Source organism: Sturnira hondurensis, unplaced genomic scaffold (genome assembly GCF_014824575.4).
Source record: "Sturnira hondurensis isolate 20B ecotype Veracruz unplaced genomic scaffold, ASM1482457v3 Scaffold0001872, whole genome shotgun sequence".
NCBI lineage: Eukaryota > Metazoa > Chordata > Mammalia > Chiroptera > Phyllostomidae > Sturnira > Sturnira hondurensis.
In genome coordinates this window covers 27,478,906-27,503,044 of record NW_028074503.1, presented here as the reverse complement: position 1 = coordinate 27,503,044, position 24,139 = coordinate 27,478,906, and the positions used below count along the sequence as shown (strand labels likewise).

At 40.5% G+C, this 24,139-nt stretch overlaps 1 protein-coding gene across 3 annotated transcripts in view; it reads right to left on the bottom strand.

Moving 5' to 3' along the window:
* The window catches only part of RAB27B (RAB27B, member RAS oncogene family), a 124,193-nt gene that overhangs the window by 24,624 nt on the left and 75,430 nt on the right, over positions 1–24,139 (bottom strand). The window contains exon 1 of one of the 3 annotated variants that reach the window (XM_037034586.1): positions 9,188–9,192. The exons of the other annotated variants lie outside the window; for them this stretch is intronic. The gene's annotated coding sequence lies outside the window, so the exon portion shown is untranslated. Of the gene's footprint in view, positions 1–9,187; positions 9,193–24,139 lie in introns of those variants that run through there. 3 annotated transcript variants of the gene reach the window in all.

The following is a 24,139-nucleotide window of genomic DNA, read 5'->3' as shown; positions in this document are numbered from 1 at the left end:
AGTTGTATAATCTCTTTTTATAGAAATGTTTAGATTTCTTCTGTTTTGATATTTACTTTTCTACTTGATATTTTAATGCTATGTATTTATACTTATTTGTAGAAGATTTTAGAAAAACCAGGGAAATTACTAGTCTTATTACTTCAAGAGTTTATTTTAATTTACACACTGTAGCCCACAAGCCAGTAATACTGTTTTCTACTATAATTAATTTTCTCCTTGGAATGTTCTCTACCCCTACTCTTTGTCTTCTAAATTCTATCAGATCCACAACTTTCTTATTCACGAATTCTTCACCAATTTTACTCCAGTTTCAATATACCCATAAGCGACAGGGTGCTATAGAATCAAGTATCAGTAGACCTTGGGATTCTGAACTTGAAATTGCTACAACCCAAATTTACCCATGTAGTATTCTCACTGAGAGCCCTGTAGCTCACCAATAATCCTCATAATTAGGGTCAAGATAGAGCTACTCTAGGATCGAAGACATTTTTACCTGAGGTGGAAGACCTTTTAAATTACTCTGCTTACTAACATCGATCCATTCGTGCGTTTCCTGACTATTGGATTATTGCAACTCAGCAGCAGCCAGCGAAGCACAAAACTATTTGTCTCCAGTTGTAACAATATTGACAGGTGCTTTAAATGGAATCTTGCTGAGAAGAACATGAGAGCAATGGCCTAGCGTTATCCCTGAAGCTTGGGTGAACCCTGGGACAGAAAGCAAGCCCCTAACCAATATGTGCTTAAACACAATGTTTAGCAGACATGCCCAAAGTCTCAGGGCTAGTGAACAAAATGCAGGCATTTGGCTTCAGATGGGTGAAGTGATCAGTAGGAACAAATTAAGCAACTGTTTCAGATTCAGAGAAACCTCCCCGAAGGCCTGAGCTTATAGGTTAAAGGTAATTGAGGAATATTCCTAAATCCTTATAAACTGAAATACCTAATTAAATGCATTTCACAGCCTTCTTGGAAACTTAAATGGGTCCAATTGCAAAGTATACCCAGGAGGGTCATGCTGTAGGTGCAGGCCTCAGAGCTCACACTGTTACCGATCTATCAGCTCGCCTTGTTGGCACAGGAAGAAACAATGGAGGTGCCGTTTCTCTGGCTCCCACAAGACCTCCCAGTTTAGCTTCTCTGTGCGTGCAGCTGCATGGGAAAGGCACAGCCTCTTCCACAGGTCATTTGTTCTACGGGGGGCAGAGGTGGTGAGAGACCTAGGCAAGTTCCAAGGGCCCAGAGGTCCTCCTGGGTCTCAGCTTGTCCATGTGGACTCCCGTGGGACCTTGCTCTCCCCCACTTCATGCCCATCTCTCCTTCCCAACCCTGGTTCTGCTGACTCAGGTACAACACGAAATAGGCTTGGACAAACTGCCTAGCTCCCACAACGGCATGGAATTCTATCTGACTAACACCGGGGTGGGTAAAAGTAGGTGTACAGCACAGGTGGCAGACACAAGGCCCACAGGCCGAACTCGGCCCTCCACCTTGTTTTATCCGGCCTGGCACCTTGCTTCGACCTGGCAGGGACGCCAAGCTCTCACTTAACTGTTCAGGAGTAGTTACATTTACATAGTCCTAAAATTACATTTGGCCCTTTGAAGGCAACTGCGAGGCTGACATGGCCCCCAGTGGAAATGAGTTTGACACCCCCGGTCTCCAGTTATGAGCACATAAAACACAAAGTTTATCCTTGTAGTAGCATTTATTAATTATTGTGTTATTTTCCATACCTACTTTTTCTTTACCCCTGTACACCTCATGTTCTGTAACACAAAGGGATTCTCATTTTATTTTGTTTTTATTAAAAACTTCACTGATGCAAAATGCTAGAATGTTTAGAATCCCACTTCAGGGTATGCCTTTATTTCTTAATGTTTAGAAAATTAAATAACAGACATGGTTATAGCTAAGAGAGTGCCATGAAAAATAGACTTATTTCATAGCAGATTTCCTATATAACGTAAGTCAACTCTAAATTCCAGTTTTGAAAGAGACCCGCACAATACACACATGGAGGACTGCTCAGATACCCTGAGAGCCAGCTAAGAGGATCTCACGGTGAACCGGCCTACCGCTGGAGTGTCTGTGTAGGTTCCATTGCAGTATTTCTGTGTCCACTGCAAAAACGGTTTGCAAGTAACCAATGAGCAAGTATATCAAACAACTTCCCCTTTCAATCAGCCATCAGCTCCATCAGCCTTCAGCTCACCTGGGTGGCTTAAAGGGGAAAAGGTGGCTTTTAGCCCAATTTACAGTGCATGAAGCCAACAGGAGAATAATTTTTTTATGGCTTGGAATAAGGACATCTCTAGAGAGTACTCATAAAATTCAGAAATAGTAACTGGAAACTTCACAGATGCTTCTATACAATGTTACAATCTAGGATTTTATGACTACTTCTTCAGAGAGGTAAGAATTACATTCAGGCACTTCTAATAGAAGGTAGCAATTAACAGACTATTCCTATAAATATAACAACCTTTACCAAAGGAAAAAATCTGTGATTATGAAAGGAAACATGTCACATACAAGATAACTCAGTTAAAAATGACAAAAGAATCGAATTATTAGGAAGGGATATTTGAGACAATTCAAAGAACAGAAGGATCGCTAGCAGCACTTACATTGCCTTATTATACATCAGTAGCTGTTCTAAGCACTCAGTGCTAATGACTACTGCATTTAATCTTTAAAAAAGCCCAGCAAAACTTGGGTTCAACTCAGTCTCTATCAAAATCTAGCTGCCCTTGGGCAGAAGTTATAAGCTGACCCTGAAATTCTTATGTAAATGCAAGGAACACACAAGAGCCAAAATAACCTTGACCAAAAAAGAAAAAAGTTGGAGCACCCATACGCCTCAATTTCAAAACTTACTACAAGGTGTGAAATCACAGTGACTAATACAGCACATCGCTGGCCTAACAGTAACCATACAATTCAATGGAATCAAACTGAGAGTCTAGAAAGTAATTCTAACACTGATGGTCAATTATGACAAGCATGCCAAGATAATTCAATGGGTATGAATAGTCTTTTCAATAAATGTTTTTGTGGCAACTGGATAGCCACATTAAAAAAATAACTTTAAACTGCTGCCTTACACCAAATACAAAAATTAATGAAACATGCCTTGTAGATATAAATGGAAGACCTTAAAATATGAAACTCTTAGAAAGATAATAAATATCCATGACCTTCGATGTTGGGATGGTTTCTTAAACATAAAACCCAACAAGCCAGTGACAGAAGAAAAAATAGATAAATACATTTCATCCCAATGGAAAAGTTTTGTGTTTAAAAAGACATGTCCAATACAATGTTTTGCCATGTACAATGTGCACTTTTTTGCCCAAATTTTTGAAGGAAAAATAAGGATGTGCATTATACATTGGCAGTACTAATTCCATAGCTATATAAATATTTTTAATTCTTTTATTTATGTATATGCATTAAAAGTGTAACTCTAGAAAGCAATAATGGTATCTGTATGCAAAATAGCACCTTGGAATATGATACTTGTAAAATTGTTTCCAATATAAATAAGTTTAAAACTGAGTTAAAATTTTAAAACAAAAGATTCTTTTCCTGAAAGTTTGGGCCAATAACATGGGTGCACATTATACACAGCAAAATACAGTAAGTGAAAATATACCCCCAGACTCGGCAAAAATATTTCTGAATCATATATATATATGATAAAGCACTTGAGTACAGATTATGTCAAGAATTCTTACAACTCAAAAATAAGACAACAAATAGCCAAACTGAAAAATGGACAATAGTTTGAATATATTTCTCCAAAGACGATATACAAATAGCCAATGAGCACGGGAAAAGATTCGAAGACAGCACGAGTCATCAGCAGAGTACAAATCAAAACCACTGTGCAATACCACTTCACACCCAGTGGGGTGGCTGTGATAAAAGTGTGAACAAAGCAAGTGTTGGCAGAGGTGTGGACAGCCGGCACCGTCCTGTGTCACTGATGGGATGGAAAACGGTGCAGCCTTTTGGAAAACGGCATGGAACTTTCTCAAAAAGTTAAACACAGAGTGACCTTAGGACCCAGCAAATCTACTTTCTCTATATCCAAAAGAAATGAAACCATATGTCCACAAATGCTTATAACAGCCCCACTACGGAAATCATCCAAATGTTGGTGGATGAATATGTAAACAAATACGTCTTCATTCACTGACACGTAGCATATCCACACAACACAATCATGTACCGACACATGCTATAACGTGGATAATCCCTGGAAACACTGTACTAAGTGAAAGAAGCCAGAAGCAACAGGCTACATATTTTATTTTCCTATTTACAGGAAAGGTCCAGAATAGACAAACTCAGAGAGAAAGAATGCGAATTAGTGCTTTCCAGGGGACGTGAAGGAGTGGAGGGGGAAGTGACTATTAATGCATATGAAATTTGGGGGGGGGGGGTTTTAGCAGGATGATGAAAATGGTCTGGATTCAGACAGTAATGGTAGCTTCTTTTTGTAAATATACTAAAAACCACTGAGTTATAGATACTTTACAATGGTGGATTTCATGGTACATGAATTAAAACTCAATAAAGCTATTACTTTTAAAGCTCAACAGTGTAAGAACACCATATTTTATTTTAAAAGTAATCGACTTGTCCCAGGGAGGGGCTGATTCACACTTGTTCACAACGAAGTCTCTTCTCAGTGTTGCCCGAGGTATGCAAATAACACCCACCTGAAACCACCTGGAAAACATGCAGAATACACTCTGAGCCCCACCACCACAAATAAAGTAATTTATTATTTGTGAAAATATTCGTTATTTAACACGGTCCTGCGAGCCAGCGTACTGAGCTAACGTGCTCACACATCAGGACGGAGTAATTGAAAAATCTCTGAGAAGCAGCAGGGCAGATTGGTAACCAGGACTCTGTGAAATGACACTGGAATGAAACTTGACCACACACATTATCCCTGGGGACCCAATCCCGGCTGACCATCAGTGTTCCCTGTTGAGCGGTTACCAATACGAATTCTAAGGCCTCTCCAGAGGAGCCTACAGAAGAATCTCTACGGGCTGACGCTGGAACTAAGTGTTTAAATATTCCTCTAAGTGACGAGAGAAGAGCAACCAGGGCTGTGAACTCCTGACCCCATTGTCATTCTCTATCTTGTGGCACGCCTCCCAGAAGGTTGAGACTTGTACCTGCCTCCAGCAACCCAACTCATTCTAGGGCACAAAGACCCACAGGTCAAGAAAGGTGGTAGTTTATCTTATTTGATGCTGTTATGGTTCAGAACAGTGCACTGCACTGCACTGCAAGAATTGTTGAAACCTGAAACACCTGACTCATTCACCAGGGGCACTGACCTCTTTTCCCCTAAACTGTCAAATGAAACAGGACAGCAGCCAACCCAACAACAGGCAGCCGGTGTGAATGAATCAGTTCTACCTATTTTTTTCTGTGTGTCAGATTGGCAACACACATATTTTCTGGTGTACTGCAGAGTTTTAGTCACAGTTTATGTGTGCCAGGAGATGGAAAAGGTAGAAAATCACGGGTTCAGAACAGCTTCCTCTCGCTCATTGCCACCAGCCAAGTTTGGCACACAGCTTGTGGGTTTCTTCTGCTGAAACCTGTCAGGACAATGTGCTTAATGTGCCTTCCCAGCTACACAGAACTTTTGTCCCCTCACATATCATAAATGTTGTTCCCCTGACAATTAGTAGCTCCCCAAAATGTTGTTTTACTCTAAACACATGCACAAAGAAAGATGTTTCATGAATGGATGGATTTGATAAATTAAGCCTCAAGAATTTTTCAAAACATTTAGTATTTGACCTGAAAAGCTTTCCTGCTTGTTTTTATAAGGGGGCTGCATGACTTACTTTTTATTTTTAAAAAATGTTTTCCTAGGTTCTTTTAGCCAGAACTTCAGCTAGGGAACAAGAAAAAGAAATGTAGAATCTCTGAATTTCTGCAAAGCCTTATACTGAAAGAATCTTTGATACAAGTCATATCTCTTCAAGGCTGGAAAATCTTCTGATGGAATAAAGCAGATTAGGAAGTCTCTACGAAGAGGCCAAGGCCTTCTTGACATCAATCAGTTAGACCAGAAAATGGGGTTTTCCAGCTTAGTATTTCTCAAAGTTGGATGACTTTGAAACTCCCTAATGCACAGGCCATACCTCCAACCAAGTACATCTGAGTTCTGATGGTGAGGAAAAAGCACTAGTAGTTTTCAGCACTCTCCAGATGACTCCAAAATGCAACCAAGTTTGAGGAGCGTGGCCCTACCTCTTAGCCCAGATAATCCTCACTGCCAATGGTGGCTCCTAATTTGAACAGCTGAAGGTAATGTCATTTTCACACTATAACTAACGGGAGTGAAGAATGGGCCACATTCACGAAGACAGCTTCTCCTAAGGCAGTGGCGGGTTAGGAAGATAGTTTTTTTTTTTCCTGACCCTAGTCACCTGCCTCAATGGGCCAACCAGCACAAGTTCCTGGACAAGGTCCTTCCCAGCCCACCCATCGCTTCTCTCTGCAGAGAAGAAGTGTATGTGTACGTGATACATGCAAGGATAGTAAGTGTATATATGAAAATGGAAGCATCTACTCTTTAACAATGTCTCCGCATAAAAAATGTTTTAAGTTAAAGAGATGCTGGTTTAAAAGATGTTTTGCTACGTTTTCAGATGTTGGTCTAATCATCTTGCAAATTGGGTTCACGTTCCCACTGGCTGCTGCTTTGAGGAAGTCATACCAACTTCTACCACTTTGCTTCATTATCTGAGAAAGGGCATACAGATCCACATATCTGCCCACGAAGTCTGCCTCTCTGAGATGTAAGGAAGCCAAATTAGATAGCATCTATGGACTGATTCATAGGCACATGTCTGTGAAAATAAGATGAGCATCATATTCTTACAATGTTCTCAGTTACACATAATTTCATGTAAGTCCAAGAATAAGAAAGACAAGAAATCCAAGACCTCTTTGGGAAAAGAATCTTGGCTGGTTATTGTTTTAGCTGACATCTAACCTTCGAAGCATTTTATGAGCTTAGCAAATGCTGGATAAGAGAGATTATTTCTACCAAAAAATGAAGTCAGTCCAAAGGAAGTGCTTATTTGTCTCACAAGGGCTTGTTCTACATTATGTAGATGCTTATGTTATTGGAAATTTCTAAATTAGAATTGTATTTCTGTAATATGTATGATTGAGGGGGAATGAAAAATAAGGAAGGCTATTACACATGTTTCTACAGCCTTGTGTGTTTGGGGAGAAAATAGACAAATGTTAAGTTATTCTGATCAGTTATTGAAAATGAGCTCTACATCAAAAATGTAGACACCTTTATGTCTGAAAGGCATTTAGAGGATGAGCAAGTAGGAACAGAAGTAATCAGGAAGGCTTCATGGAGGAGGTGAGATGAGAGCTGGAACTTGATGGGGAAAGGGAAAAGGAGGAACTGGGAGGAGCAGAGCAGTGCCATTGGCTATGGGAAACTTGGCTTAGATGGAAGCAGAGACACATTCTGGAAGGCCTTAGCACTGAGGTTGGATCTGCAGCAACAAGGTTGGCAATGGTACCATAGTAAGAGGCAGCTGCTGGAGTCCACAGCCCTGGGTTTAGACATTCATCTTTAGTCATTTACCCAACATGTGGCCATGGGCACATTACTTAACCCTTGATTTGGGGGCTCTTTATCTGTCATCATAGGTACATGAAATACCTGGCTCAATGCATTCTATCACCATGGATTCCCGCTCCACTCTTAACTTGCCAAGAAATAGGGAAACATTTAAAAAATTGTAATGAACTAGTGTAACGAAAACACAAAATAATTAATCAATTAGCATAGGTTACTTCATAGCCTAAAACGAAGTCACCACATTTCTCAGAAAATAAAAAGGTGGTCTAACAGTGCAAAGGAAAAAGAATGGCTACATTTTAAAAAGCTGGTTTTATTCTTCGTAACAAAGCCCTAGATTATCTCAGTCACTTTTGTCCCCTCCTGGAGCCCCTGATTAAAAATAAAATATGTCAACAATGACTAATTACAGCTTTAATGAGTCGACTGTTTACTCCTTGGCAGTAACCTAATAAATCGACCGTGTCTTAAATTCACCTAGCATTTTCCAATATAAAACATTTATAACTTTGTCTTTGACAACTTTCACCCCCAGCTGTTACTGGTGAGGAAAGAAAAGTCATCATTAGCACAAAGACATTTATAGCTGTGCCCACCCTTCCCTGCTGTTTGGTACATTTTAAAGTCTAATCAGAACAGGGCAGAAGACAGCTTCTTGGTGCCTCACCGGGAGCCTGCTAAGGTTCCGATAATGGACAGAATCCTAGCAAACAGCAGTGTGCTTCTCCCCACGACAGTATTCTTTAACTGTAGAGCTGGCATACGGCGTTTGGTTCATAACAATTTGGGGCTGAGAAAGCCCTGAAATGTTCAAAAGTGTGCCTAGTTCACTGAAATCACACTTAAATAAGGCTCAGAATCATGCATTATGCTCTTGTCCAACTTTTCCATGAGTTGTAAAAGGGAATTGCACGTGGAAACGTCCTCTCTCGACTGCTCCAACCCACAGTGACTGTTCTCACCGGAAAAGAATCATGATGTCAGCAAAGAAATAAATGCCAAGACTTGGAGTTTTTGTAAACTAAGATTCATTACGTGACAGTTCTTATGAAATGAGCATTGTCTGTGTTTTCCAGAGTTGATCTCCACTGAAAGGAAAGTTGGTGGCCTGCTGTTAAAGCCTGGTGATACTGTGTTTCAATTCCACAAGTACAGCACCCTGTTCCTGCCCACGGAAAAACATCACGTTTTCCATGAAAGATTTACATCTTACTTTCCGGTATTTTGCAACAAAAGGACGGAACTCAGAACCTATTCCATTAAGTCAAAATACTGAGAGGTAAATGCTAATACCTTAGTGGGAAAAGAATGGCAAGGTACCTGCCACAGAGAATACATTTGCTACACCTGCCACTTTTCACTTCATTAAGGTCTGCATCTCAAAGATGTTCTTGGGATCATTCTATTTCTTTGACATCAAAGAATGCTCTTCCTATATCATCTTCATCCATTTTTAAAAAGAAAAGTCTAAATATCTTTCACCATCTTGTTTCCTAAGGTTCTAGTGACCTTAACTAAATACAAGACGGAGTTTCCTTGTGGCCAAACTGAAGGTTTTCCTGCCGAAATCTGAGCCCGTCTTGGTAAATATTATTACAATTAGAGGCAAATGTATGAAAGCTAAATGCTCACACATTAACTTTTAGGAGTATAAATTCTAGTGACACAGATAAACAACATAGACCCTAACATTTGTTCTGTCTATATATTCCAGTTAAACGCATTAAGGTAAATACATCTTTGACTATCAGGGAGTTTATACTTCAGAATAAATTGTCTCTCCCCTCCTCTGATAATATCCGCAGTTAATCTTCTGGTTCCTATTTACACAATGACAAACAGAGGCTAATATTAAATCCATTTTATTTCCCCTAATTAAGCAGAGGGTGGGGCTATGATAGTCTCCACCTGAAAATCTCCCAGCATCTTGAAGAGCTGACTCTCCCTGGAAGGCTCTAAAACAGGAACTAGCCCTATAAATCTAGCTACAGTGAGGTGTGCGTGTTGGATACCTGGATAATTTGGCGAGTGTCAGCAAATGACATACTGTTTCTCATGGTGGATGGGCTTGCATTTTCTCAAGCAACCCAGATAAGTAGGATCAAATGGGAGAAAGGGGTACAAGGGTGCAAGCTGGAACACTTTCTCCAGCGTGACAGCCCTGACTGGGGACATCAGGCACTGATCGCACATGATTAGCAAGGTGGGTCACAGTGAGCACACAAGCATAGTTGTGTGTGTACACATGCACACACTCGTGCACGCACACACAGGCACACACCTGTGCAGGTACCTCAAGCATGTAAAGGTCTTTCGGCTGTGCCTCCCTCCCTAAAGACAGTCTTTTATTTAACCCAATCTCATCAGAAGATGAGTCTACTTGAGTGTTCATGGAGTAAGCCAGAAATATATGTGATTTACAGTACAAATTTTATAAAATATACACTCTTGAATTTTCCTATGCCCCCAATTCAAAGCAGGAGAAGGAGATTCTCCTTTTCTGTTGAGACTTTGGTGCATTTTTGCAACATGCCAAAGCTACTCTGACCTGTAAGGAGTGGGGTGGGGTCCTTCCGAAATGATGCCAGCTCCCTTTCCCCAGGAGTCAGGTGGCCCTAGTTTCCTGGATGGGCAGAAGAGGATACAGAAGAAAGTCTTTGTGGAAGAAGCGAGTGGTCCATTGAGCGCACCCCATAGCGTCAGCCTTGTTAGATGAACGCCGCCACGCCGCTCAGGCGGAGGCCTTCTGAAGTTGGGCATTACATGTGGCCCAGGGAGCTTCAAAGGAAAGATCAAAAAGTTGCCCGCGGACTCTACACCGTCAGTGACCTCTCCGGTTTCTGCTTTTGATAAAAACTAGTACGGCAAACACATTTACAGAACCTCTCCATGTAGAACACTGAGCCCAGGAGAGAGGAGGAAATGAAGGAAGAAAATGAAAATACAGGAGGGAAAGCTTAGAAACATTTAAAAACAAAGATAATGAGGTAGCTATTAGGTAAGAAATTTGAGCAAGGGTATGAGTTTTAGAGTCAAAATTAGACCTCCCGTTATAGTTCGGTCTCAGTTAACTTGCAGTACAGCTCCATTGAGAACGCACGGATGCTAATCCCCCACCCCCGGGGCTCATTCATCCACTCACTCACCGAGCAAACACTTATCAGGTGTGTAGTAGGCACTGGGCACGTAGGGTTTATTGTGGGTTTAATGAAATGGCATAAAAGGTTCCACTACCCCACCGACAACTGGAATGGCTAAAGCAGTCCTGGTACACTCACCACAGGCCCCGTTTTCCCCTCCGTTTCTACAGATAGCGTCTCCTTCCACTTTCAGAAGGGTCCTGAATCGAACAAACTGTAGGGTCACCGCAATTCCCAAGAGCCTCCTAACTTGCCTTCGTGCCTCCAGTGTTCCTCCATCCATTCCCCATGTCACAAGCAGAGGTATCTTTTAAAGATGTAGGTTAGACCACATACTGTTCCCCTTACTATATTTTACAGCGGCATCTCACCAAACCGAAAAAAAAAACAAAACCCAAAATCCTGCTCCTACCTCACAAAGCATGTGACCTGGCTGACAGTTCTTTACTAACTCTCTGTTCCTTGAAGCCACGTTTCATCCTGTCTCGGGGCCTTTGCACTGGCTGGACCCTGTCTATCACCCTTCCTCCTCCCCAGTTTTCACAAGCTGTCTCCTTGCTATCGCTCAGTTCTGAGTTTAAATCTTCCTTCATCAGGCAGATCTGGTAGGGCCCCCAAACCTAAAGAAAATGGCTCACTTCCCACGGCATCACCCTACTTTCATTTTTGTATCACCTTCTCACCAGCTGCTACTTGTCTTCTTGCAGCATCACAGGATCTCACGCAAGAGAATCATTGGCTCAAACCCTCACTTCTATGATTCTACGTGCAAGACTCTTAATGGGGCAACCCATTATTTTGGACACCAGCTTTGGAGGATCCATACTACAAATAATCTGTGTTTCCAGTAAAACCAAGAATCCTATTTTGAAATGCATAAAAAATGGCAAGTGTTTTAGGAAAATTCCAGAAAGCATCATCACCATGGGATGCAAATAAAATTCACATTCTCCATAAATTGAAGGACGAAGCTTGCTACAGACCCCTGGACAAAGGGTAATTAATTGCTCAGTCAGACATGGCAGGGCGGGGTTCAGTCCCATTGTTCAGGGACTCTGGAGGCAAGTCCACCTGGGGACGAATTTCAGCTAAGGTGAATTCTCAGAACCTGTTTTATAGAGATCTTATGGAGGGTTGGAAAACTTATTAACTTACTTGCTTTATTTTTCAACCTCTATACATTTTTAAAATAAAGTTATAGTTGATCTTCCCCTATGTGACACAAAGGCAAACTTCCAGAAAAACCTTTTATTTTTCCCTGTATTTTCCCCATAATTGTTCTGTAAAAGTGGACTCTGTAGACAGTTTTCTAAAAGATTTTATTTATTTTCAGAGAGAGGGAGAGCAAAAGAGAGGGAAAAAATCAATGTTCAAGAGAAACATCAATAGGTTGCCTCTCTCAAATGCCACCAACTGGGAACCTGGCCCACAACCCAGGCATGTGCCCTGACTAGGAATCAAACCAGCGACTTTTTGGGTTGTGGGATGATGCCCAACCTACTGAGCCACACCAGTCAGGGCATGGGCAGTTTTGTTTGTATGTTTGTTTGTGTGTTTGTTGGAGTACGCAGAAAGACTTTCTGGATCCCAGCATCTGCTCGGCCACAAGGCCTGAAGTCTTCATGCAAGCCCCACGCAACAGACATTCCTTATGGGTCTAGTGAACAGGAGAAATGTCAACTGCATTAGAGGAAGATGTTACAAACTCATTACCTCCCGGTCACCTAAAACTAAGTTTCCAAGGCAAGTTTTCATTAGCAAAGCAGGTGGTACTAAAAAAGACAAAGGGGGGGTATTGACTGGATTATGAAAAAAGGCAAAGATTAGAACAAGGCATATTTGTATTAATGACGTTCCTGAATGGGAAGAGAGAGAAGAAACTTCATAAAATAAGGTCAATGGGCAGAGGGAGGGACACTGACAAGTGGGGGGGGGTGTCCAAAGTCAAGCCCCATCCCAAGATGTCATAACACACTCTAAATACCCACATCGTGGCTGGTCTCGGCCCACACTTGTCAAGCTCTTCAGATTCTAGAAGCTATCGTGAATAATTAACTTGGACAAACCACTCTGCCCTTTACCAGTGGCATTTAATTGAATATATAATGATCTGCACGTTTGCTAATACACCAAGTCTAAAGCTTCATGTTGAAACAAGATGCAGTAAATTGGTGAGGAGTAAAGGGGAAACAAGAAATTGTTCAGCTAGAATTTACAAAGACCTATTTGCATCACTTGATTCTAGAAGTAAAAGAAGCCACAGGCAAAAAGCTGCCAAAAAAATTTCAAATAAAAGTGGTCTAGAGAAAGATGAAATGAGGTGAGAACATTAGGAGATAACGAAAAACCTGGGCAGGATAAAGGGGAATTTTATAGACTCCTGACAAGAACTATGTATCCTTCTGAGCTTATACAGGCTAGTCCTTCAACCAAGATAAGGTGCTCATAGCAAGACACTTGAAGAGAAGCCACGGTATGGCCCAACAGGCATGACTGTGATACTTTGAAAAGAGGCAGAATCAAAACACTTCAGAGTAATTCACAGACTTAAGTAAAAACATTAAGAGAATTAATAAAACATCAAGAAGTTGGCCTGGTTTCCATTCCTTTTTCTTCTTTCATAGTCTTTAGAGAAAACTATACTTACAATTTCTTTGTTGCTATCACAGCATTATTCATTGGATTCTGGGCCAAAACCCAATCAAACTACTGGAATCACTCAAACTACTGGAATCACTCAAATTACGGTTTCATGGATGTCTTTTTTTTTTTTTAAGTGAGTTCACATGCCTTGGACTGCCAAGCATGAAGGTCTCTCTGAAAGTCACTGGACCTTAGAAAGTTCTTTCTTGTCAACTTTTTACTAAAAGTTAGGAGTTCAGGTTAGTCAGTCCTCTACAGATGCTTCTAGATGAATTGACATTGTCAGAGTTAAAAGAATTCAAGACCCCATTGCAGCCCTATAGCCTCTGAATTCGTGACAACTGTGCTGTCAGATTCACCCCATGGACACACCACTTCGCCAAACTACCCAGAACACAGTCTAGCCTCAGTTTTAAAAGAGAACATCCAGACAGTTCCACAAACATTTACTGAAGATGAACTGTATGGAGGAAATTCTTATAAGTCTTATAAATATGGAGACAGGTGAAAGAAGCTAAGCCAGGAACAGAATCCAGTTTCTACTCTGTGAATCTGCCTCAAATTTACTGGAAGCTATCGTCACCAGGAAATCACCTTGAAACAGACTCATTGTGTGCTCTGCTGAAGAAACTAGAATGGTTTTGTGGTCTGTCTCTAAATCATGCATTTCATAGAACATGTCCACAGAGAAAGAAAATATTTGGCATGTGCAGGAAGAAGATATCCACCCCTAGTGTTCCAATTCAGTTCTTCCTCTTAGTCACACATGGGTATGAGAGGTACACAGGGCTTGAGCAAAAAGACAAGGGTAATTAGCAAAAGACACTGCTTCCTTTCCTCCTAAATCGAAACTCGTAATTAGGTCGGTTCAACTTTCTTCATAAGCCTTTTTTGCTAGGTGATCCAAGACAGGTGAACAAATACAAAACCCAGATCTATCTTGTAAGGGCTTCATAGAAATGAAAGAAACTTAGTCCAAAGGATTCTTACCTGCTTGATTTCTCTTGCTGGCTCTCTCTACAAGGCATTTTGGCTGAGAAAGTCATCCACTGAGAAACAGAAACAGCTGTTCTGAATCTTTTTCAAAAGTAAAAATAGAGTTTCTGAATCTTGTTGCAAAAGGTGGAATCCTAAAATTAGGCCAGACTGGGATGTAACCCTAGCAAGACATGGGGTCAAACATGGTTTGAATCCCAGCTCCTCTGATTTCCAGTGACGTGGTCTGAAAAATGTATTTAATGTTGGACCCAGATCCTTCTTGGGTAAACAGGTCATACACTATATATGTGTAAAGAACCTGGCTTACCACCCAGCCAATGCATGCACACCTGCAGATAATCTCTGGGTATAAAGCATTGTTGGCAACAACGTCTTTGCAATGTCCGAATTTCTTTTTAATTAGTGTTGCAACCACAAACACTCATTAGTAACATTCTCAATTTGTACATTAAACCTAAATAATGACTGCAATAAATGACTCTGTTTCTACTCAACCTGTATTTATCTGAAACAATTATAAAAGGGCTCAAGTCCTATGAAGAAAAGTAGCACAGAACATAATGCTTGCTTTAAAGGGTTTATACTTTAAGAAATGTTTCTTGGGGAGGAGTAAAGGGGAAATAACAACGTGTTCAGCTAGAATTTACAAAGACATATTTGCATTACTTGATTCCAGAAAAAAAGCCACAGGCAAAAAGCTGCCAAAAAAATCGAATGAAAGGGGTCTAAATATGGCCAAATATGTCATTAATTAAAAATAGGTGTATGCATTTGTCAAAGAGCATTGGACTATATACACTTAAAATAATGTGATTTTGAGTGTGTAAATTATTCCCCCATTAAGTCGCTGAAAGAAAATCACTGGGAAAATGCTGTTGCCCAGATAGAATCTCTGGACATTCTGATGGAACTGGTTTGGGGTGTGGGGCTTGGACAAAGAGGGGGTTAAAAGCATCCCAGGTGATTCTAATATGACAAAAAAAAATAAAAAACTAAAAGCAGACAAACAAGATGCCAAACAGTAGGAGGGTAATTTAGGGATGCCAGAATTAGCAAATAAAATTCAGGATACTCAGTTAAACTTGAATTTCAGATACGACATCAATTAAATTCTTAGTGTGAGTCCCAAATACTGTGCATTTAACTGAATGTCATATCATCCATTTGACAGCCCTAAATAGTATGGTAACTTTTGTGCGGAAAGCAAAAAAAGGACAGAAACAAGAAACTGTGTATCTTCTGTTTATAGATGTATAAGACAGGTTTTGAAGATTGGCTTCTGGGGGGTGGGGGGAGCTAGACAGGAAGCAAGGAGAGGAAGGGTACTTTTTACTACACGCTTTTGTGCCTTTTGAATTTTGAACCACATACTACGTACTTTCAAATATTAAATTTAAAAATAAATCATTTCAAAGAGGAGTGAAGAATCGCCATAGGGAGACAAAACCGACATATATGGTTCACTTAGAAAACAAAGCTGATAGGAATTTGCCCAAATACTTGACTGCACTGCACTCTGGTTTTTTAGTGTAATTAGATGTGAGTAGAGCATCAACAACCACTGGCTGAGTTGCCAGATTATAACTGGAATCGACGTTAACAACCTCCCGTTGCATTGCTATTATGCTAAGCCAGCATTTTTCAACCGGTGTGCGGCAGAATTTTTAAAGCTGGCAATATCTGACTATTCAGTCAGGGGCACAGACCTCTTTTCCCTTAGACTGTTAAATCAAGAAATAAACAACAGCCAACACAATAGCCATCTGGCATGAATGAATCAAAATTATACCTATTTTTGTGAGACTGGCAAAATATTTATTTTTTGGTGGGCTGCAGAATCTTAGTAATTCGTTTATGTGTGCCACCAGATGACAAAGGTTGAAAATGGCGATGCTAAGCCCTTTACACACATTAGTTCATTTAATTCTCACACAAGGCTTTGGAGGTTTTGCAGATGAAAAGTCCGGAGCACAGAAAGGTGAGTTAGCTGGCCCAGAGCCACACAGCTCCTCAGTGGGAGGCTTGGAGTCTGAACCCAGGACTGTCAGAGTTCCCGGCCTGCTGCTTTCAAACAGAAGCCACGGCTGTAGTGTCTTTCAGAACATGCACGTCTAAAGTCAGAGAATTTGCGTTTGGGCCTGGAAATCAACGCAAAAAAAAAAGTGGGGGGAGCAAGTGAGGAAGCGCTTTTCCACACGAACATCAGTCAGGGAGCCGTGGACCACGGCACACTCGGAAGCACTTTCTTCGTTTTTAAGCAAGTAACCAGATATACTCGCCTTACGCGGCACTTATGTTCCAGGTCTGTTTTCATAAATGACACTTACGCAAATGTACACGTATTTAGAATAAACTGGGACTCTTCTTTTAAAGCAAACCACTGAATGCTGTTTTAAAAGAGAAGATACTGGTGTAATAAGGCTGAGCTCTATTCCACAGTTGTTGGCCAGACTACAAAATGAGATAGCCCAGGAGTTTGCGAATCGCCCTCTGGAGTTGAGGGTCTTAATAAAATACATGACTGATGATGGCCTAGGTGTGAAGAAGACTCTGCTAAATTACAAAGGATGGAACTAGTGAAGTTTCTAGCTTGAGTCCACCTTTAGCTAATTTATTATTGAAAAAGTATGAGTAAACATTTGCCAGGGAGAAGCAGAATGTCACTTAACTGATCAAACCAGTACTATTTTCATAGCGTATCAGAGACAGACTATGTTAGAGGGCTGTTGAGTTTTCTGTTATGAATGGTTTTTTAAAGATTTCTCCAAAACGTATTTTGGCCCAGCCATTCTATACATTCCCCGTGATCCTTCTTCATTTTGCCAGGGGAGGGGAGTGAGGGGGTAGGGGATTGATTCTCTGTAGGACAGGACCAGCAGAAGCGCAGGGGGCGGGGTCTCGGTCAGACCTTGGGACGTTCCCATGGGAGTGGCGGGAAGGCAGGGAGCCCCCTCCCCCACCCACATGCACCCAGAGCAGGGCATGCTGAGGTCAAGGCAAGCCCTGACCCACCCCCACATTCAAATCTCCCATTACACATCAAGCCCTCTAAGAAGCCAGTAACTACAAGTCCAAATTCACACTTGTCATAAATCGACCCAAGAGTGAAGGTTGAAAATCAGGCCCCAGCGATGCCGTCGGCCAGGCTATGGCCCCATTTGCCAGCTTCACATAGCGGAGTTTGTACTGTCACCTAAATACTGTTTATTTTCTTCCCTATTCCCTATAGAAGGAAGCATTTTCAGTTAAAGAACAAAATTAAAGAATGTGTATGAAATACTACGTCTACACCATCAAAGATTATGTCTAAAAAGCTATGAGTTATTGAGGATTTATACTACGTTTAGCTCCCTCCACCCCCCCACCCCTTGTCACCCCACACCATGCCATAAAATCTACTTTCTTATATTTTCATATATACTTGATGCAAAAGATATTTTCCAGAACGTGTTACATTCTGGTAAGTTACTGCCAGAATCTGCATAAAAAAAAATCTATTATTTCCAATAAATCAAATTGCATCTCCATTTAGCAATGTTCTATCTGAATCATGTTTTTGTTTTCTCTTCTTACTTTTAAAATTACAGAAATTGAATTGTTTATGTCTTTTATAAACTCTGATGGTTAGAAAAAAATTTACCCTCAGTTTCCTCAAGACCTCACTTTTTGCCCCATAGGTTGACAGCCTGTTCTTACTTAAATGTCTCCTAGTCTAGAGTCTGTAGAAATATATATACATCTATTTATTCATAAGTTCCATGATTTTCCCATTTAATATTTTAGCAATATGAAGACCCAAGACTCAATATAAAAATATCTGTACAACAATTGCTAATAATGCAGGTTTACAAAACAGCCACACTTATTTTTATAAATTCCAAGAGCTGGATTAAAAATCGGATCAATAAAAAAATTCAGGACAAATTAAGCTCAAGAATGTGGTCATTCACAATCAAACCATAACATGGGAAAGTGTGAAGGAGTTTATAAGTTTTGCGGAATCTTTTTTTAACACTTCTATATTCACTACAGTATTTGAATGCATACTTTATATCTTCTTCCAAGTCTCATCAGAACATTCTTAGTACTAGTGGGAGAATGAGTTAGTAACTAAAATGAGCATGGGCCTTTAAAAGGGTGAAGGCTTGGAGGGGGCGGTTTCAGGCCCATCCAGGTAATTAGAGCCGTCAGGTGCACACAGGAAGCTACAGTCTTCCTCATTCATCTGGGCGGCCCCATGTGGACCGTCCAACCCATAGGCAAAGGCAGACGTCCTCTCTCTGCAGAGATTTTAGGGGCAGCCAAACAGCAAACGTCTCTCCCCCTCCAATGTACCAGAGGACCAGACAGTCCCACCATGACAGTAATTTCATCTGAAGCTCTTCGGGAATGTAAATGTGTGCACAGAGTCAGAGCGCTGCATTCTATGTTGGCGTTCCAGCAACACACAGACTCTGGATCCCTGCAGAAATCCTCATAGAACATCACAGAGATGCTATCAGTGCCTTGGGCTTTGTTATTCTCAATGTAAAGGCAGTCACATAAGGTCCACTTCTTCGTCATTTCTAAAGCTATAATTAGGAACATTATACATTATTATATCATGTGCTTCATGCTATAAAGTTACTCTTAGAATGACAGAAAAAATGTCTTTCCCAATATATTAATACACTATTTTTAATTCTATAGGAAAAGCTACATTACTCATTTGTTTGTTTGGTTTTGCCTTTGCTACCTGGAAGGTCAGAACTCAGAGGTCTGCTTAAATGTAATAGGCACCCACGGTTCTCTGGTTAAGGAACTTGACCTTGTCTGCTTCTAGTCAACATGATTACATGTTTGCTTGCTTATTATTCTTCCCTTAGTTACCTGACTACATTTTTATTTCTAAACTATTCACAGTTGACTCTTGTCAGCCACAGCACTTTTATTTTGCAGTGGCTGCAAACACTGAATCAGGGAACGATGTGCTCCTGGGGAAACAGAGGGCAACGTTCCTGTGAGCTCCTGCTCGCAGAGTTTTCACCACCTGAGCAACACAAGCCTAGTTTTATGTTTTCTGTTTAAAGGCACATATTTACTGTACGTTGTTGAATCATAAACACTGAGCTCATGACCAACAGCACACAACCCGTGTCTGAATGAGCTCGCGGAACGCACGCCTTTTTCCTCCATCAGGCCCTGCGCAGCCTTCCTGTACTCAGAACCACTCACTGCACAGCTCTTCAGTGCCACTGTGGGGGCCGTTTGACACAGAAAAAAAAGAAAATACGCTTCCAACTAAAAGCACAAAAATGTAAGAAATGTGGCACTAAATAAACCGTGAAAAGAACACTTGTTTACCGTATGGGCTGAGATAAGAAACTAGGGTGTCAGCTTGTTTGACCTCAGCTGGAAAACTCAGAAGTTTCCCCACGTCCACACATGTCTGTGAATGATGGCAAATGCACCAGGGCATTGATTTGGTGGTTAAAAATGATTTTTACCCAGTAGGCAAATTCACAAATACGCAATCACCAAATCATGAGGACCGATTGTAGGGTTTCCCAAAATTAACACAATTACTTTTTGGCCAGTGAGCACATTAGCAACCAGTCGAATATGAGATTATGGAGCAGAAGGGTGGGCCCTGAGGGCCTGGAGCCAGAGACGGGTGCACTTGGACAACCTCGTGGAAAGGCGGGAACACAGCCAAGAGGGGCCCATCCCACAGGACCTGCCCCACAAAGGACTACGGTCCCTGAGCAAGAGAGGAGAGACAGGTGAGCCTCCACAGGAGACAACATTCTACTTTCTCCTAACTGGGGTAACCCTTTTATGACATCCATTATTGCTTAACTAGCGTAATTCAAGGGGACTTCTCTTCCTTCCCAATACATTTCTACCCTACACTTACAAAACAATACACCAGTCTATACGCCCAAGTATTGTAATACTAATACAGCTGAGGGAAAAACAGCCTAACACATAATGAGCCAATTCTGGCTAAATTGTTAGAAGTTGTAACAGCAGGTTCTGGGGGGAGGCTGCTCTTTCCAACGCCGGTGACGAAAATAGCTGTCCCTCTCTCTCCCACACCATCATATTCACAGTAAAACAGACACACACAGGAAAAAAAGTGGTAGAAAGCATGTTGGAACAGATACACGTGAATTTTGCAGCACTAGTATTAAGGCAGATCAGGCCATTCAATTAGGATGTGGCACATAGTAGGTCGTCTAGGGATCAGCTGTGTAAGAAGAAGCTCTAAATTATAACTAATTGGCCCATAAAGTGAAAATCCACTCTGGTTTTCTGTCTGTACTTGGCTTATCACCAACACTAATTAACCCTCTTGGATCTTTTCTTCAGTGAAAATTATGGGAGTTGTTAACAGCATGGAGCTGTGAAGGTATTTTAACTCAAGGTTATTTGTCACAGTTGATGGCTAATTCAATGTCTCTTTCCACAAAGTTATTTCCTGTAGAAGATATTGATATAGAGATAAACCATAATTGTATACTGTGTCAATCATGAATGAGGCTTGGTTCCTGAAGTCACACCCTTGTTATTTCAGACTCCACCCTAACTACCACGCTACTCCTCCCCCTTTGCTGAAGCCAGCTCAAGATTACGAAATGACTTCTCTCCAGTTCTGTGGCATTTCTACTTTCTGTCCTTCATTTGGATTCTGGTCCTAAAACTATTTGGATGAGCATTTGGTATAGAGATTTCAGTGTATGAGGGATGGTTGCTCTAATATGCATGGTTTTTAAAAAAAATTTTAATCTTGATTATCTGAAAAGGAAGAAAAATACATAGCTCCAGTTCAGCCAAAGTTTATAAAATTTGGAAAACTATTTCAAAGAAGGCTTTGTCATTCACAATTCATATTTCAGAAGAATAGAAATAATTTTGCTGTTACTCTCTGTTATCTTAAAGTGTTACAATCACCTGAATTGAGTTGAAGGTTAAAATGTATCTAATTTCCAAATAAGCCAGTTTACTTTGATTTATTTTATAACAGTTTGGAATTGGTTCTCTGGCAGAGCTAACGTGCAGCAGGTACAATCCAGTGTGGCTTAAATGTCCTGGATCTTCTCATTGGTCAGCAGGTGCGATGTTATTCAATATGTTTACTATCACCTCTGGTTCTTGGGGAATCAGGAAAGAAAACAGAAGAAATAAGTGCAAATGTGTCCCTGACCTATTTTTAAAACCAGTTCAAGTGCAAGTTCTTGGTATGGTGAGTCAGAAGCATCTTCTTGATACAGCATGGCCTATCGATGCTAAAACAATAAATGAATTCTAGTGAAAATGTAGGAGTTTAGACATGCTATTACCACAAAGCTTTAAGGAAATAGGCACTGTACAGGGTGCTAATTTATTTTAGTGCCTTCTGAAACCTCAACCATAAGAAAGTTTTACCAGAAACTTCAGTCTGGTATGTTACTTGTTGACACAATAATTCCCAGTGACAATGGTACAATTAATTTGAAGAAACAGCAATTGACCTTCATAGAGGTTTACAGTTTCTTCTCATTAAAAAATTAACACAATTGCATGAATTCAAATATTCATGCAATTGAATACAACAAATATTTTTCTCGGAGCTAGCAAATATAAAGGGAAATTGTTAGTTGCAGCAGACCACCAAACTAAGAATATTTTTCAATAGGCATTTTGGCCTTAAAAGACAAGACAGATATAACCTAATGAAATGGGTATCTTAAAAGATATTACAGTCAATATTTTGAATTATGCTCTGACCAAGAGAAAAAGTAATTTTACTTATCCATCCTATTGATATCTTCCCAATGGTTATTCTTTGTCTTTTTCTATATCATCATCCAAGCTTTGAAGGATTTGACAATGTCCTGATAAACCATACTATGCTTAAAATTAGTTGAAAATATTTATCAACATTTCCTTTCACACATAAAGCTTTACAGAAATCTTATTCCAAAAAATAGTTCAAAAACCTCAGGTCATCAAAGAGAGACCAGAAAGGACCTCAGTTTATTTCACTGTGTTCTAGAACTTCTGCAAAGAAAAATCCATAAAAATATTATTTAAAAAGTTTCAGTAGTTATGATCAAATAAACAAGAAATTGCTTACTTTTCCCTTCTTACAAACAAGTGTACCAATCACTTCCATGTCAGTTTTCTAAATTTCACTGACGTGAAATGAAGTATTGGTTGGAAATAAGCCAAGTACAGACAGGAAACGAGGACTAAATTTCCCCATGCTGGACTTTTTCCTCCAGGGCTCTCTCTGACAGCGCAGTCTTCTGCCATTAGACGTCTGACCTACCTTGTCACTTGGCAACACGTCCACATACACTTAAACAGCAAAGGCTGAGCTCCATTTTGCTTGTTGTAATCAATAAGATATGATTTTGTCTCTAAGTCAAATGGTTATAAGTTTGTGATTCCTGTGAATTGTCTAAATCCTCAGCTGGGAACCATTTTATTCTATATAATAAGTAGGTTTTTCTAGGCAGGCAGGCTGGAAATTGGACCAACGTATACTGGGGTCTATTTCTAAAGGTTAAAACTCAGAGGACAGTAATGTTGGTGACAGTAATGTTGTTAACAGTAACTCTAAAATTACCAAGATGCAAATAACCAAGTGATCTTTTGATGCCATGTATCTGTGAGGTTGTCCATTCAGCTTGCAATAGTGAACCCAAACCTGTTTAGAGAAACTACAGTTGTGTGTAAGCCCACCTCTGATACTAGCAATTGGCTGAAGTTAGCTAAGAAAAATGCCACCACTGCTGATGGGATGATGCTCAGGCATTTTGGTCAATTACTATGACTTTAGTCTGCGGACTAACCACAGTGTCTGCCTGCTTATCAGCAGAGTCTATTTACATATATTTGTACTGTTCCCCCACGACACAGGAAACCAAGAACTTCAGCTATCAAGGACACACAGGCGAGGGTTGTGGACAGTCAATATTTGTGGACAGTACTGATGATCAAGCTGCAAACTCCGTGCAAGGCCCTTTCTGAGGATGACCTTAAGCGACAACAGAAAGGTCGATGAATGGGCGTGACCACACTTTCAGGAGGAGGGATTTGAATCCTTATCTAAGCCAGAGTCTGCCCTGGAAATGGGAAATTTTACCTCGTGGCTGCTCCAGAAATTCCAAGCATTAGCCCCACCACTCACAACATTAGCTTTAGCTGATAAAGTTCTTTTTGCCCCAAAGTGTTCCTCTCTAGCAATCTACTCTTACGTCTAGAACTTATATTAGGCAGGCCGTTGGATCTTTCTGCATGTTACAAAGCAAAATGCTTACTGGGAAGAGTAATTTATTAGCTGCTTTTGTTAGCAGAAATTAATTCATCAGGAAGATTGATCAGAAAGTCATTGATTTTCCAGCTTGGGAGCAACAAATTGGTACCAAGCACTGCAAAAAAATATTTAAAGAAAAGTGAGCTCTGAGATAAAGTTCTGAGAAAAATCAATTTTACCTATGACCTATACTAAAAGGAAAGTTGTCTGCTTGGCTGTCAATAAATAAATGTCAAAGCCAAAGAAGATGCAAGGAGACAATCTTACCTCTGTGATAAAACAGATGTGTAATAAAATTATTTGCCCAGGCAGGAGTTTAGGGGCCCCAGGAAATGTTTGGCCTTATAGAGAAGCTTCATATTTCCAATTACATAGGAGAAGTGGAGGATACATGATTTCTCTAAAAAGTCTCCA